Below are 14,396 nucleotides of genomic sequence, written 5' to 3'. Positions count from 1 at the left end.
TATGCTGAAGAATGTTCCCTCATTCAGACTGGTTACTCTGAATATGTTTCTTCTCATGTTCTACTACTAAAAATAATTTTGAACTTATATAGTTTAAAATTTCCTTTGATCAGTTCAGGTAACATAAAAAAAGATCTTTCTTAAAATTAGTATTAACTAACATAATCACATAACTTTATCACCTAGGCTAGCCCTGAAATAGATTTTGGCTCATTCTAAAAAACTCCAGCTTCAAAGGACAAAAATTTAGCACAAGTCTGTCAATTAAAACAATATGCTGCAACTTCCAGCTTGTCTGGGGACAAGGAAGAGACTCTGGTTTCAGAAGTTTCCCCCAGATAAACTTAAGTATTCACTGTCATCCATACTGCGTTTCCATAGATGCCCAAGAATTCCCTCCATTCTTGTTCACTCACGGTCTTCCTGAGCATAAGGGTCCTCTCCACAGTCACAATTCTCAAAATCTTACCATCTCTTCAACAATAGGCTCAAGATACACCTGCTTAGTCAAATTGTGACTCTTTTGAACTCCAGTAGCATCTTATCATCTGTACTACTGACTTGGTCAGCATGTTATTTTTACATGGACATTCTTTTCATATACTCTAACTTTCCAATTACGATTTACAAGTAACGAGAAGACATAGTTTCATTTCCAGAGCAACTCACTGTAGATACAGACTGAGTGGCCCCTCCAAGAAACACAATAGGTGTTTCTTCTGTTGTATACAAAGACTGGGACAGCATTAATTAGAGCCTGGTGGATTCCAGTGGGCCTTGAATTGCTGCCTGCAAATAATGGTTTTTTTCCTGCAGTAATGGAGACACCAACTGAAAGTTCTGAGTTCAAAAATGACATGATAAAAGTTTAATTTAGAAAATGTGGTCCACAGCAGCCAGATCATAGAAAGGTAATAATTTCTACAGCAAGGAAGATAGCTGGCCCAACTAAAGGGTTAAGTACAGGGCTTTAAAGTCAGAAAGCACTGACTTCTCCTATTACACTGGGCAAGTTATGGCTTCCGTTTCCTTACCAGTAAAATGAAGATGATAAAACCAGACCTGAGACAGGCCTGGTAGCACACAACTGTAGTCTTAGCTACTCAGGAGGCTGAGGCAGGAGGATTACTTGAGCCAAGGAGTCAAGACAAGTGGGAGCAACACAGTGAGACCCCATTTCAAAAACAAACAAAAACCCCACCAAAAACTAGAAACAAGTTGAAAAACTCCTAAGTCTTGCACACTGTGGTGGGCATTACATGAAATAATACACGCAGCACACATACCACAATGCCTGTCGAAGGGTAAGCACACTGCACTCTGGGACCAATTCTCTGACACCAACTAGGTCTCCTACAATTCAACTCAATTCCAACACTACCTGGAGTTAATATTAGATTCCACAAGTTAAGGAGCAAGATTTCCAACAAGACTGCCCTCACTTCAGACATCCCCAGACTATCCACACTAATGTCAAACTTGGCTACAAATTCAGATTCCCAAAACCTCCCTTCAGTTTCAACAATTCTCTAGAACAATTCACAGAAATCACTGAAAGCACTCTACTTAAACAATCACACTTTCATTTTAAAGGATACAACTCAGGAATAGCCCAATGGAAGAGGTGCACAGGGCAAGCGCAAAGTCTAGGGAAGAGAGCAGAGGGATGCAAAGCTTCCATGCTGTCTCCTGAAGAAATCCACCTTATGATAGACTATATGGTTTGGGGAAAAAAAAATGGAAATCCAGATGTCATCCTCCTAGCTAACCAGTGTGTTCACTGCTGTTGTAGGGTTTTTATATGGGGCTTCATAGGGTTTTTATATGGGGCTTCATGATCTAGGCAGGAGTGATTAAATCACTGGCCAGATAACCAGGCTTTGCTGTCCAGTCCCTCTCCTCTCCCCAGAGACCAGGAGATGGGGCTAAAAGTTCCAGGGTCTCTCTGATGTGGACAGCTCCTTTCCTGAATTATGGAAGGGCCCACCTAGAGCCAGCTTATTAGGATAAACTCAGGTGTGATCAAAAGAGATTCTTGTTATGCATAACAAAAGATACACCTATAAGGAAATTCCAAGAGTTTTTGAAGCTCATTGTCAGGAACCAAAGACAAAGACAGATACAATAGATTCTTCATTATATCATAGACACTATCAGAAACCAACTAGTAGACTACTGAAGTAGTACAAGCATAAAGATAAGGAGAAAAAAACATCAAAAGCATTACAAAAGCAGCAGCAATAGAGAAAGGCTGAGGGCGAGGGTGTTGAAACTATCTACAAAGGTTCAAGTCTGGACAATTAAATAGACAGAGACAGACATATGCTGGCAGGAAGCTGAATATGGGATTGAGAATGAATTTAGTTTTAATCACATTGAGACTGAGGTGACAGCCAGGGATTGCAGATGAACACTGGGGAGACAGAGATCATGAGCCTAGAGATGAGAGAGGACATGGCCAGAATCAGTTGTCAGTTATCCATATAGATGAACCCCCCGGACCCCCTCAAACCCTCACTGTTTCAAAAGGAGGATACTAGCTAAGCTGCTATGTTGCAAACAAAAGCAAGTTACTGTACTCAGCAGGGTGTGTAAGGGATGACCTCTAAAAAATTATCAACTCTAAACAAAATGGTACCTAATCTTTAAAATAAAAGATTCGAAAAGAATCACACAACCAAGTGCCAAACAGAAATGCTGGTTTTGTTCTTTCACAGAAATGTATTATTTTATTTTCTAAAAAAGGACATTTATCTCCCTCCAACAGAAATATGTGTTTATTTTTCAATGAAAAGGTTATAGAACAAGCATAGAATATGTCAAAATACAACATAAACAGGAACAACTATGAATCAATTCAAAAAGCTTTGTGTTCAGACACATGAAACAAGATAAAAACCTCAAGCATCTAATCATTACAAAGACTTACCCAAAGCATTTAGAGTCCTGCTTTTTACAGTATGTTCAATAGCTAGAAACTGCTTTGTTAACTGACCATGGGTTCAAAAGCATCACAATTTACTTTCCCCTGGAATGCACAGATCACATCATCCATTTGTTGCCAGCTTCCCAGAAGAGAATACTCACTCTGTTTTTCGGCCTGTGAGCATGACAAATGGGAGAAAAAAGAGAAAGAAGAGTTTGGGAACAGTGCACTGGGCTAATCAGATGGTTCATGAAGTAAACAGGTTATTATAGGCCCAGGGACCTGAAACACCTGAGTACTGACTGGACTAATGCATAGGCAACTCGGGAAGCCGAATTTGCTTAACAGATAAAAAAAAACTGGCTTCTTCCACAAAAGAGGAAAAGAAATCCATTGTACTTCCAACAAATATCCTCTGCATGTAAAAGGGCAAGAATAATTTGTATTATTATTATTCACAACTTATTATTTACAAAGGTTGTAAAACAAACCAAAAACAGTGAAAGCTACAAACCCCAGAGTAGTAGATAACCAAGAAAATTGCTCTAGCCAGCACCTGGGTTCCACTGAAGACACTCAGCAATCTTTTCGGTAGGTTTCAGAATTTAACAAATTTTCCTTACACAGATCTGAACAGCTACACTTTTTTTTTCTTCTTTTTAGATAAGGATTCACAGCTCCAAGATCTCTGACAACCACTAGAGAAAACTGGAGTCAGTCCCCTCCATAAAACTAATCTTTCAGCTGGGCACAGTGGCTCACGCTTATAATCCCAGCACTTAGGGAGGCCAAGGCGGGCGTATCACCTGAGGTGGGGAGTTCAAGACCAGCCTGACCAACATGAAAAAAACCTCATCTTTACTAACAATACAAAATTAGCCAGGCATGGCAGCACATGCCTGTAATCCCAGTTACTCAGGAAGGCTGGGTCAGAAGAATCACTTGAACCCAGGGGGAGGAGGTTGCAATGAGCCAAGATGGCGCCACTGCACTCCAGCCTGGGCAACAAGAGCAAAACTCCGTCTCAAAAAAAAAAAAAAATTAATCTTTCACAAAGATAAATTTTTCTCTACCATGTGCTAAGTCAGAAATTATACTATTAATTTATATCTCAATGCAGAAATAAATTAGTTCACTAGATTGCCAAACCTCTTAAGAGATCTAAATGAAGATAATTTGGTTTCACCGAACAATGACCCACAGAATTCCTTCTGGAGAAATAAAGACATAGTTAAGCTGTCACTTCCAAGTAACTAACCCAAAACTAGCTCCTTAAAGTGTTTTACTGGCCCATTCATGCATCTCAATTTCCACCCAAGGTTTTCTTCCATAAAAGAGTAATCCCTGTCCAACTTTCAATTCCAGCAAGATCAAGTAAATGTAGCTTCTCCTACTGCTCCAGCTAAGCACAACTAAAAATCCTGGCCATTATACCTAAAACAAATATGGGAAGACTCTGAATTCTGAAGGCAGAGAAAAGGCGAACCAGGTAGGTACCTTGGGACCCCTGGAAAACATGGTGGTGAGTTCCCTGGGTTTTCTTTTTGCCTCATCATGTACCACAGATAACGGGCTTAAAAACAAAAACAAACAAACCAACACCCCTTCTCTCCTAACCCGAAGAACTGAGCAACAACAGGCCCTCCAGCCAATACCCAGAAAAAACTGTGGCCCAGCCCCACCTATAATAGCAAAAGCCAGGTGGGGAGTCTAAGCTTCCACCCTTAGGAGGCTGTAATGTGCCACAACCTGCCTCCCAGGTGTCTCCACCCCTTATCACTGCAGGGGTGATATTAGAGAAGGCTGGACTTTCTTCCCTGACAGGTGGTAATAAGACCCCTTCCCTGCCAGGGAGTGTCTGTGGAGACCACCTGGAAAGCCTCTCCTCCCATGTGGCAGTAATGAGACACCCCTTCTCATCCCACTGGCATGGTATCAGAGGAGGCCTAGCAGAGAGTCAGAACTTTCACCTCAGCCCAGGGGTAAGAAGGCCATCCCCTCCCAGTGGTATCAGTTGAGTCCTGAAGAAGGGCTGACACACTCCCACACCTGCCCGGCAGTAATGAGGATGCCCACTTTGTGTGTCCATAGATCAGTTTCTCAAAATCACAAAGTACCACAACTTACCCAAAATTAAATGGATTATCTGAATAACCCTACTAATTGTTAAAGAAACTGAATAAAGCCTTCAAAAAAGAAATGACGCAGATCATTTCATTAAAGAATTCTACCGATGTTTAAAGAAGAATTAACATAATTCTACACAATCTCTTTCAGAAAACAAAAGAGTAGGGAGCATGGCCACATTTTTTTTTTTTTTTTTTGAAACAAGGTCTCACTCTGTCACCCAGGCTGGAATACAGTGGCATGATCACGGCTCCCTGCAGCCTCAACTGCCCAGGCTCAAGTGATCCTCTTGCCTCGGCCTCCCAAGTAGCTAGGACTACAGGTGCATGCCACCACATCTGGCTAACTTTTTAATTTTTTTATAGAAACAGAGTCTCCCTAATGTTGCCCCAGCCAGTCTTCAACTTCTGGGCTCAAGCAATCCTCCCAAAGGAGATGATTTCAGCCTCCCAGAGTGCTGGGATTACAGGTGTGAGCCACCATGCTCAGCCTAAGAAAGAGATCTACTGGCAGACAGAAGTGGAGAAGGCCATAATGTAACCATAGAGGAAGAGATTAGTGACACAGCCATAAACCAAGGAATGCCATCAGCCACCAGAAGCTAGAAGAGGCAAGGAGCAAATTCTCCCCTAGATCTTCTAGAGGCGGCATGGCCCTCTAACACTGTGATCCTGGCTGACTGATACTGATTTCAAAATTCTGGCCTCCAGAGGAGAATCGCTTGAACCCGGGAGGTGGAGGTTGCAGTGAGCCGAGATCGCACCATTGCACTCCAGCCTAGGCAATAAGAGCGAAACTCCGTCTCAAAAAAAAAAAAAAATTATTGCCTCCAGAAAGCTTAAAAATAAATGCCTGGAGTTTTAAGGCACCATGTTTCCAATAATTTGTATGGCAAACATAGGAAACTAGTATAAATACTTCCCCATCTCCTAGAAATGTTATAACAAGCTAATAAATATGTATGCAAAAGACATACATATTTGACTAGTCTGAAGTACAACTGCAAAAGAGAAAAATTAGATACAATTTCAGAGTTCCTCATTCAAAATGAGACTATAACACGCTCCTAATTTTTTTATAGTTAAATAAAGTATACATAAAAAGAGAAATAAATACAGCCTTGGAAATGATATCCATTGGATCCAATTATATCCAATGTAGATTCAGTTTCCTGAAGATTAGCCTACTCAATAGACAAGAACTGTTTATCACAGTAGCCTAGCAAAGGAAGACTTAATCTTGATTAACTCTGACTTCTAGTATATTTCTTCCCTGAAGGAAAGAGGAGCTAAATTGTATAGGTTTCTTTACTACCATAAACAAATTCAACAAAATAAGGTCACTCTGGCACTTCTTGGAGTCCTCTAGATTATTTCTATCCTGCTTCTCCACTGCTTTCCCATTCTTAGTGAACAAAGCAAACAGAATTCTTTCTTTAATTTAATCAATTGGTCTTAATGAACCACCACGTTAAAAATGTAAACAACCTAGGGCCAGGAGCCGTGGCTCACTCCTGTAATCCCAGCCTGGGAAGCCGAAGAGGGAGAATCACTTGAGCCCAGGTGTTAGAGACCAGCCTGGGTAACACAGACAGACTTCATCTCTACAAAAAAAAAAAAAAACAAAAAAACCATAGCCAGGTGTGGTGGCACATGTCTGTAGTCCCAGCTACTCCGGGAAGCTGAGATGAGAGGATCACTTGAGTCCACGCATTCAAGGTTACAGTGAGCTGTGACCAGGCTACAGAAATCCAGTCTGGGAAACAGAATGAGACTCTGTCTCTAAAATAAATAAATAAATAAATAAAAATACAACCTAAGTTTAACTCTGCAGTTATTCTCATTCATTAAGAAGTATGTTAACCCAGTAATGCACAAACTCTCTGGTTTGGGCACTACATCGTAAAATTTCATTATGTGTATGATTATAATCCAAACAATAAACCTGGTAATATATTTTACTGAATTTCAGAATGATAGAACATGCAAGACTATCAAAAGGGTGCCAAAACAATCATTATAAAACATGAAAGGTGAAAAGGCAAAAAGGATGTTTTATTTAAATCGCCCACATTAGAAACAGAATCACCCTAAGTAGCTACAGTAAGTTACACTCAGCATGGATATTCAGAAACTTTGGATCTAACACAAGGCACATTCATTGAAATATTCCTTACACTTAAAGCCACACAAGTACAGTATATTTTAAATTTACAGTAGATCAAAACAGCCATTATAGCATAGCAATTAAGAGTGTGGACTCTGAAATTAGACTGCGAAGGTTCAAATCCATGCCCCTTAACTTATTTGGGCTTCAGTTTCCTCATAAGTAAAACAAGGACAACAACAGTACCTATATTTACTTCATAGTGGAAGCTGGGAGGATTAAAGGAGTTAAAAACTTACAGCACTTAGAACAGAATTCAGTAACACCTGCACTCACTCATCATTAAAAGAGAGGGTCGCCATTACTACCTATGGCCTTTATAATAGTTTCACAGCTGCTATGTTTACTTTTAATCACAGAAAACCGAGAGGTGATGAAATCTCAATGACCTCTGTACTGAAGGCATTGATTTGTGTTTATCTGCCCCTTTATACAGTAAGCTAAAAGACAGAAACCGTGTCTTATTTAACTCTGTCCCCATCACCAAGCTCATGGTGTGTGTCCAAATATGATCAAGTAAGTCAAGACACATTTTGGTGTTCAAGCCACCCCAACTTTCAATCATTTTCCTGCCTAACTCCACACAGGTAAATTTTTATTTAAAAGCTACACAAAAAGAAATCATAATTGTAAGACAGTAGACAGGAAAGCAGTAAAAAGACAACCAAGGCTGCCTTTCCCAAGACACCTAAACATTCCTGTGGGGGAAGAGTCCCTCTCAAGAGTTAAAAACAATCCCCTCAGCCCACACTATCAGCCACATGAAACTGAAAGAGCCAGGAAGAACAGCTGCCACCACTCACTCGTCTTATCATTCATTCCTGTCTTTATCCAGATTTCCTTTCTTTGTGACACCACCACTAGATACCAGTTCACCAACATGCTATCCCCCTGCTCCACAAGCTCTCCCAAGGTAATTAACTATATACACTTACACATAAAATGGATATAACCTCTTACTTGAAATGGAAAAACAAGGATACCATAACTCTTCCCTTTATCTTTGTCCCCAGAACAGTAATCCACTTCCTCTGACGAAGTGAACTGAAGTCCTCCGAAATCTCAACTGTGAAAGGCTGCAAAGTGACTAATCCTCTACTGTCAGCTTTCGCTGATGGCGATCCCTCATGTTGTCTCTTCCATTTGCCTTGAGAGTTTTCACAGTAGGATCCCTATGGCCCTACTGCCACAAGGACAGGACAAGGTAAAGATGCGAATAAACCTCACAAGACTTTTGAGGGGCATTACCTCACAGCTACAGGGAACACAACGAAGGCTTTTCTTAGCTCATTGCATTAAAAACCTTGCAGCCAAAGGAATTAGAGGAGTCCTCATTATCCAACAGCAATTAGCTTCTCACAGGGGAAAAGACCACACAGCCATTTCTCTTTAACAAGGGCCACATTTCACAATGATGAAAGAAGGATTTGATTAGAATTTTTGAAAAAATAAATAAAACAAACCAAGAAAAATCTATTATATTCATAAAATATTATGTATTCTGATCAAAATTTAGACTACAATTTGCAGCTAGGCACTAATTCTTAGGACAAAGAACTAATGAATAGGTGGAGTGCTTGGGGCATAATTTTGTGACCAAACTGTGAAACAGCATGATGTGACAGGCTTAATTTCACATTTGCCTTTTGCAAGACAATTATATAAAAGCCATTTCGATCAAAGAAAAAAATTATACATTTCATCATTTTTCTCCTGGAGCCTCTCATACTCCTTTTAAACTCTTTTAAAGTACCTCTTTCATAATTACCCCTGCTGGTTTTTCTCATCTAAAGTGATCTGGCATTGCCATATTCTCATTACAGCCTCTTTTTTTATTATTAAAGTGCATATATAAAGTGTGCAAATCTTCATATTTTTACATATTCTGAATTTTTGTATATACATAATGTAACCACCACATACCTCAACATATAAAACATTTCCAGAAGGTTCCTTCATGTACTTTCCCAGTCATTATCACCACCACCAACACCGCAGAGTAAACAGTATTCTGACTTCTGTCACCAGGGAAGTACTGTACTTATTTTTGAACTTCATTTAAATGGAATCATGCAGTGTGCAATCTTACGTCTGACTTAAGTCTATAAGATACATCCATGTTGATATATATATCCATAATTCATTGTCCTTTGCTGGTTTTGCAGTATTTCATCTTATAAACATATCACAATTTACTCATCCATTCTACTGCTGATGAATAATTCAATTATATCCTATTTTTGGATTACGAATAAAGGCACTATAAACATTCTTTAACATGTTTTTTAGTAGACACATGCATTAGTTTCTCCTGAGTACTAGGAATGCAAGCATTTGATCATGGGTAGAAAAAGACAAGGCCAGTCTTCCAAAGTGACTGTACCATTTGACAACCCCACCAACAATATGTAAGAGATCCAGTTGGTCTACACTCTTGCTAACACTGGCACTGTCCATTTTTAATTTTAGTCATTCTGAAAAGTGTACAGCAGTACCTCATTATTGTTTTAACTTCTATTTCCCACTAATAATGTTAAGTACCCTTTTATATGCATACTGGCCATTCTGAGATACTCTAACAGAAAGTGCCTGTTTAAGACAGCTGTGCATTTTTTAAATGATTTTTCTCATTTTTTTCAATGCTACACACACACACACACACACACACACACACACACAGTATGAGTCCTTGGTCAGATATATAAATTGCAGATTTCTTCTTCCAATCCATATGTTGCTCTTTACTTTCTTAATGGTGTCTTTAGACCAAGATAAGTTCTCAGTTTTAACGACATCTAAAGAATAATTTATCAATCATTTTCATGGTCACTGCTTTCTGAGTCCTTTTTAAGAATCTCTGCCTATTCTATGCACTAGTTCCTTGATTTGTGCCTATGGTTTCAGCAGTTTTCCCCCTTGCTTTGACTTCACAAAATCTTGAATCTTCTGCAAGACTTGCATTCCAGACCTTGCAGTCAATTTGCACCAATATTCATGTTATGTTGTTAGGTGCTGGACAACTTTGGTGTTATAAATGTTTAAGTGGAGTTCAGCTTTAAAACTAGAGAATTCATCAGTGATACTTCCATATTACAATGATTTCTGTACAAATATATTCAAAACCTAATGTAAAAAGAAAAAAAAATTCTCATACCTATTATCCTAGCATTTTTCCCCCAAACATACTTTAGATGATTCTTTCTACACCTTTTAAACAAAGAACTCTCTGCTCTATCCTTTTTCCTAAATTAGTTAAGAAGATCTCTAATTTCCAACCATATAGTTCCAAAGAAATAAGCCTTACTCTTCTCTTGGCAAGCAGGTGTTCTCCTCTGCAACTGTTATCTTCACATCCACTCTCACAATATGCTTTCAAAATGTGTGTGGAATGTGAGCTCTGCTCTCCCACAGCTAATGCCTAGTTCCCTCCCTCACAAACTTTTGTCTGGAGTATGGAAACTGTCCTAAACTGGTCTCCTCCTTATAGTCTGTCTTTCACCCTGTCACCAAAGTCACCTTTCAAGAACATAAAGTTGAGGTAAGGCATCAAATAAGATCCTTCTACAGTTTCCACTGCCTGCAAAATAAAGTCACTCTCTTAGCTGAGAGTTCACAACCTGGACCTAACCTTTCCTGGCTTCTCTCCCAGCAACACCTATATACTCTGGTCTGACCCCGGGACACCATAAGCTCTCACTTGTCCTGGCTTTGCTCTGCTTCTCCCTATGCCTTTACCATCCAGTTAACTCCCTTCCTTTTCTGACCAGGCCCACCCCAGAAGAACCAACTGTTCCCTTTTATGTGCTCTCATGGCTCTCTGTACCCACATCTATATTTGAGTTCTTATCACACTTTATTAATTAATCATTTATTTATTTATCTCAACCATCTACAAACTTCTGGACCTAGGACTTCTCCCTGAACTCCTCAAGGGTGAGGTCAGAGGTTAATTTTTACATCCTAAAGACTTGGCAGGGCCATTCCATAAAGGTTCAGTGAAAGAATAAATGTCCTAGCCACTTTTACTCATCATCTTTTTTCAATAAAGACTGGAAAAATTAGCACAAGTATATTAAAACAACAGGCTTAACTAAAGCCAGTTTTCCTTTAAAAGTCCCCCAGAAAATTATTCTTTTAAAAAATGTGATTAAAAAAAATCTCAATTATTGATTTGTACTTCCTGATAGAAATTAGTCATAAATGGCCGGGCACAGTGGCTCAGCCTGTAATCCCAGCACTTTGGGAGGCCAAGGTGGGCGGATCACCTGAGGTCAAGAGTTTGAGACCAGCTTGACCAATATGGAGAAATCCCCTCTCTACTAACAATACAAACAGCCAGGCGTGCTTTGCATGCCTGTAATCCTGGCTCTTCAGGAATCTGAGGCAGGAGAATCACTTGAACCCGGGAGGCAGAGCTTGCAGTGAGCTGAGATCTTGCCATTGCACTCCAGCCTGGGCAACAAGAGCAAAACTCCATCACAGAAAAAAAAAAAAGTAGTCATAACTCTGTTTCAAAATTCCTTTTTAACTAATGGGCAACAAAAGTTAAGATGAATATACAACCTAACCAACGTAAATGTAATTATTACCACACAAATCACTATTGGATGCCAATGGAATAAATCATGATTACTATTTATACAACTAAAAGATCACAAACAAAACTACTGGCTTGAAAAATGTGTTCATTCTAGGACATTGCTAGAACCTTTGAAAAAGAAAAATATAGATATTAAAAAAGAAAAATCTGTACATATATTAATGTTTCCCCTTAATACATAACACATCTGTATGTCATAGGAAGATAGCATATATGGTGGTTAAGAACCGAGGCTGGAAACACAACGCTAATTGTGTGATATAGAGAAATTAAACTTCAATATGCTTCAGTTTCCTCATCTGTAAAATAAAGATAATGAAAGTATCCAACTCGCTCTGTTGCTGGATGACTGAGTTGCAATATATAAGGTCCCTGAGTTGTAATATATAAGGTCCCTGATTCAGTGCCTGGTAGAGTACATGAATGCAGAAGAATAAATTTCAAATATTTTCACCGTGTTTTTACTTTTTAAGCCCTTTTACATATCTTTCCCTCCCAACAGTGCAGTGAGATTGTTTGAATACGAAACACTCACTTTAGAGATAAGACACTAATAGTGAAGTTGTATGATTACCCTAAGATTTTTTTAAGTGGCAGAGTTTGGACAAGAAAACACACATAACGTCAACCCCATGCCAAACTGACAAAATCGCCACGGATCCAATTTGGAAAAAAGAATCTTTTGGGTTTTCCCAATTGCTTTCTCCTGGTTGTCAGCAACAGCCAGCCTAAAGACCTGGTGAAGGCAGATGAACTGCGCCATGTGCTCAAATCAAAAAGCAGGAGAAGCCTAGCTTTCACAGAAACTGACACATAATTGGCACTCCAGAGATGGCAGCTACTGATGACTGAAACACAGGCCTACTACCAAAAACAAAAGTCCCTCAATATGATGTTTATCTGTCATATCAAGCAAAGTACAATGTGCAATAGAAATCTAATAATACGTGGTAAGAATTATTTATTTTTACTAATGCTCAAAAAAAATGTTTTACAAAAAGGGCTTTCATCAAATCAGTTTTTTGAAAACAATCCAAGTAGTTAGTTATATTTCATGACAGATGTTTCTCTGACCAAATAAGTTAATGATATGAATAAATATTTCATCTTGGTAATGCCTTCAACACCTATCTTCAATACTTTTCTCCGGCTTAAAGTGTATCTCAATCCTTAATCTCATCTACTGCCATGTACACAAGAAATATAGTTAATGAACTTTAAAGGCAGATGAAATGCTTCCAGGGAACCCACCTGAACCAGGGAAGCACAAGAATGCAAAACATCTCCACAACCACAACTAAGTACCTTACCTTTCCATTTCTTTTCTTCAAATGGGCAATTAGAAGCTAAGGTACACCTTAACGATCAGGTCTGGCATCCGCCCTGGCCAGGGCCTACCCTTCTTTTCGTGGCACTGCCACTCTGGCACCTACAGGCAGGCCTTTGGCGCCTGCAGGACTCACAGGGAAGGCAGCCCCAACCCCCGCTCTCCACAGCTCTCGTCGAAGCCCTGCACGTGGTAGCCACTTGAAACGTTTCAGCGCTTGGGATTCAACAAGTGCAGAGCTCAAGTCGCGCTCCCAGACCCGCCGAGGTCGCGGCAGGAAGGTTTGGACGCTACTCGAGTCAACACCGATGGGACCCTCTTCGCCCCGCGCCTACCTCATTCTCGCAGCTCGTGCACGCCTGGGCACCCTACGCCTCCGCCAGCCTCCATTAGTCGCTTCCCCGCGCTTCCTCCCACCTGAGCCAGCGACGCCACCGCCACCTGCACCGGGACCCCAACTCCCAGGCCAGTGGCCGTTACCCGGGGCCGCAGTTCAGGGAAGGCCCACGACTCAAGAGGAAAACCCTGGCTGCAGCTCCCCTTCCTGCACCTCTGAGATCCCCTGGCCGCCGCCATTTTCCTTGCGCCGTAACCCCACCTGACAGTTCCGGCCTCCCACCTGTGACAAGCAGGGCACGCCGCGCGACGCCGAAGGGGAGCGTGGGCAAGCTGGGACTTCGTTGGGGTCACAACCTCCGGACGGAACCCGCCGCTAATTCATCCCGTAGCGCGGAGGCGTCCGGCGGTCGCCCTAGTAATGCGTCCCGGAAGGCTACATCCTAATTGGCTGCAGGCGCCGTGACGCAACGGCGTCCCCGGCTGCGTGGGAAGCCCGGGTCCCCGACACCCCGCCCCTGCTCCGTAGCCCGGGATACCCCGGGTGCCGTTATTTGAGCGCTCCTTTAAAGAGGCGGTGCTTAGTTCCTCAACTGGCCTTCTGGAGAGGAGTGTCACACGGAGCGGTGGGTTGTAGGGGTAAGAAAAAACGAGATAGGAAATTAGCGGAGGTCATTTGTCCGAGGGAACCTGATGGTTCTTCCAACCCCTGGAGCTGCAAAATGGAAAACAGAAATCTGGGAGTTTAATTTACAAGCATAAATTTGGTGCACGAAGTCGCAGGACAAATTAGTGGTAGAAACAGTTCTAGAACCCAGATTCTCTGATCAGGAGCACAACGTTTTTCCAGCACGCATACCATTTCCCAAGTCCTAGAACATGTTTCCTCCCGATTCCCATAGCAATTTCACCAC

General features: G+C 40.9%; 1 protein-coding gene across 8 annotated transcripts in view; it reads right to left on the bottom strand.

Moving 5' to 3' along the window:
* The window catches only part of LCLAT1 (lysocardiolipin acyltransferase 1), a 187,595-nt gene extending 173,661 nt beyond the window's left edge, over nt 1-13,934 (bottom strand). For 4 of the 8 annotated variants that reach the window (XR_004257183.1, XR_004257184.1, XM_032239206.1 and 1 more), the window contains exons 1-2: nt 13,766-13,934; nt 2,930-3,100 (exon numbers count right to left, since the gene is read on the bottom strand). The gene's annotated coding sequence lies outside the window, so the exon portion shown is untranslated. The other 4 variants (XM_032239214.1, XM_032239209.1, XM_032239210.1 and 1 more) reach the window with 4 other exon arrangements.
* Nucleotides 13,935-14,396: the final 462 nt, after the last annotated feature.

This window comes from Sapajus apella, unplaced genomic scaffold (assembly GCF_009761245.1).
Source record: "Sapajus apella isolate SASKATOON/1434 unplaced genomic scaffold, GSC_monkey_1.0 scaffold44, whole genome shotgun sequence".
NCBI lineage: Eukaryota > Metazoa > Chordata > Mammalia > Primates > Cebidae > Sapajus > Sapajus apella.
This window is presented reverse-complemented; position numbering and strand designations above follow the sequence as displayed.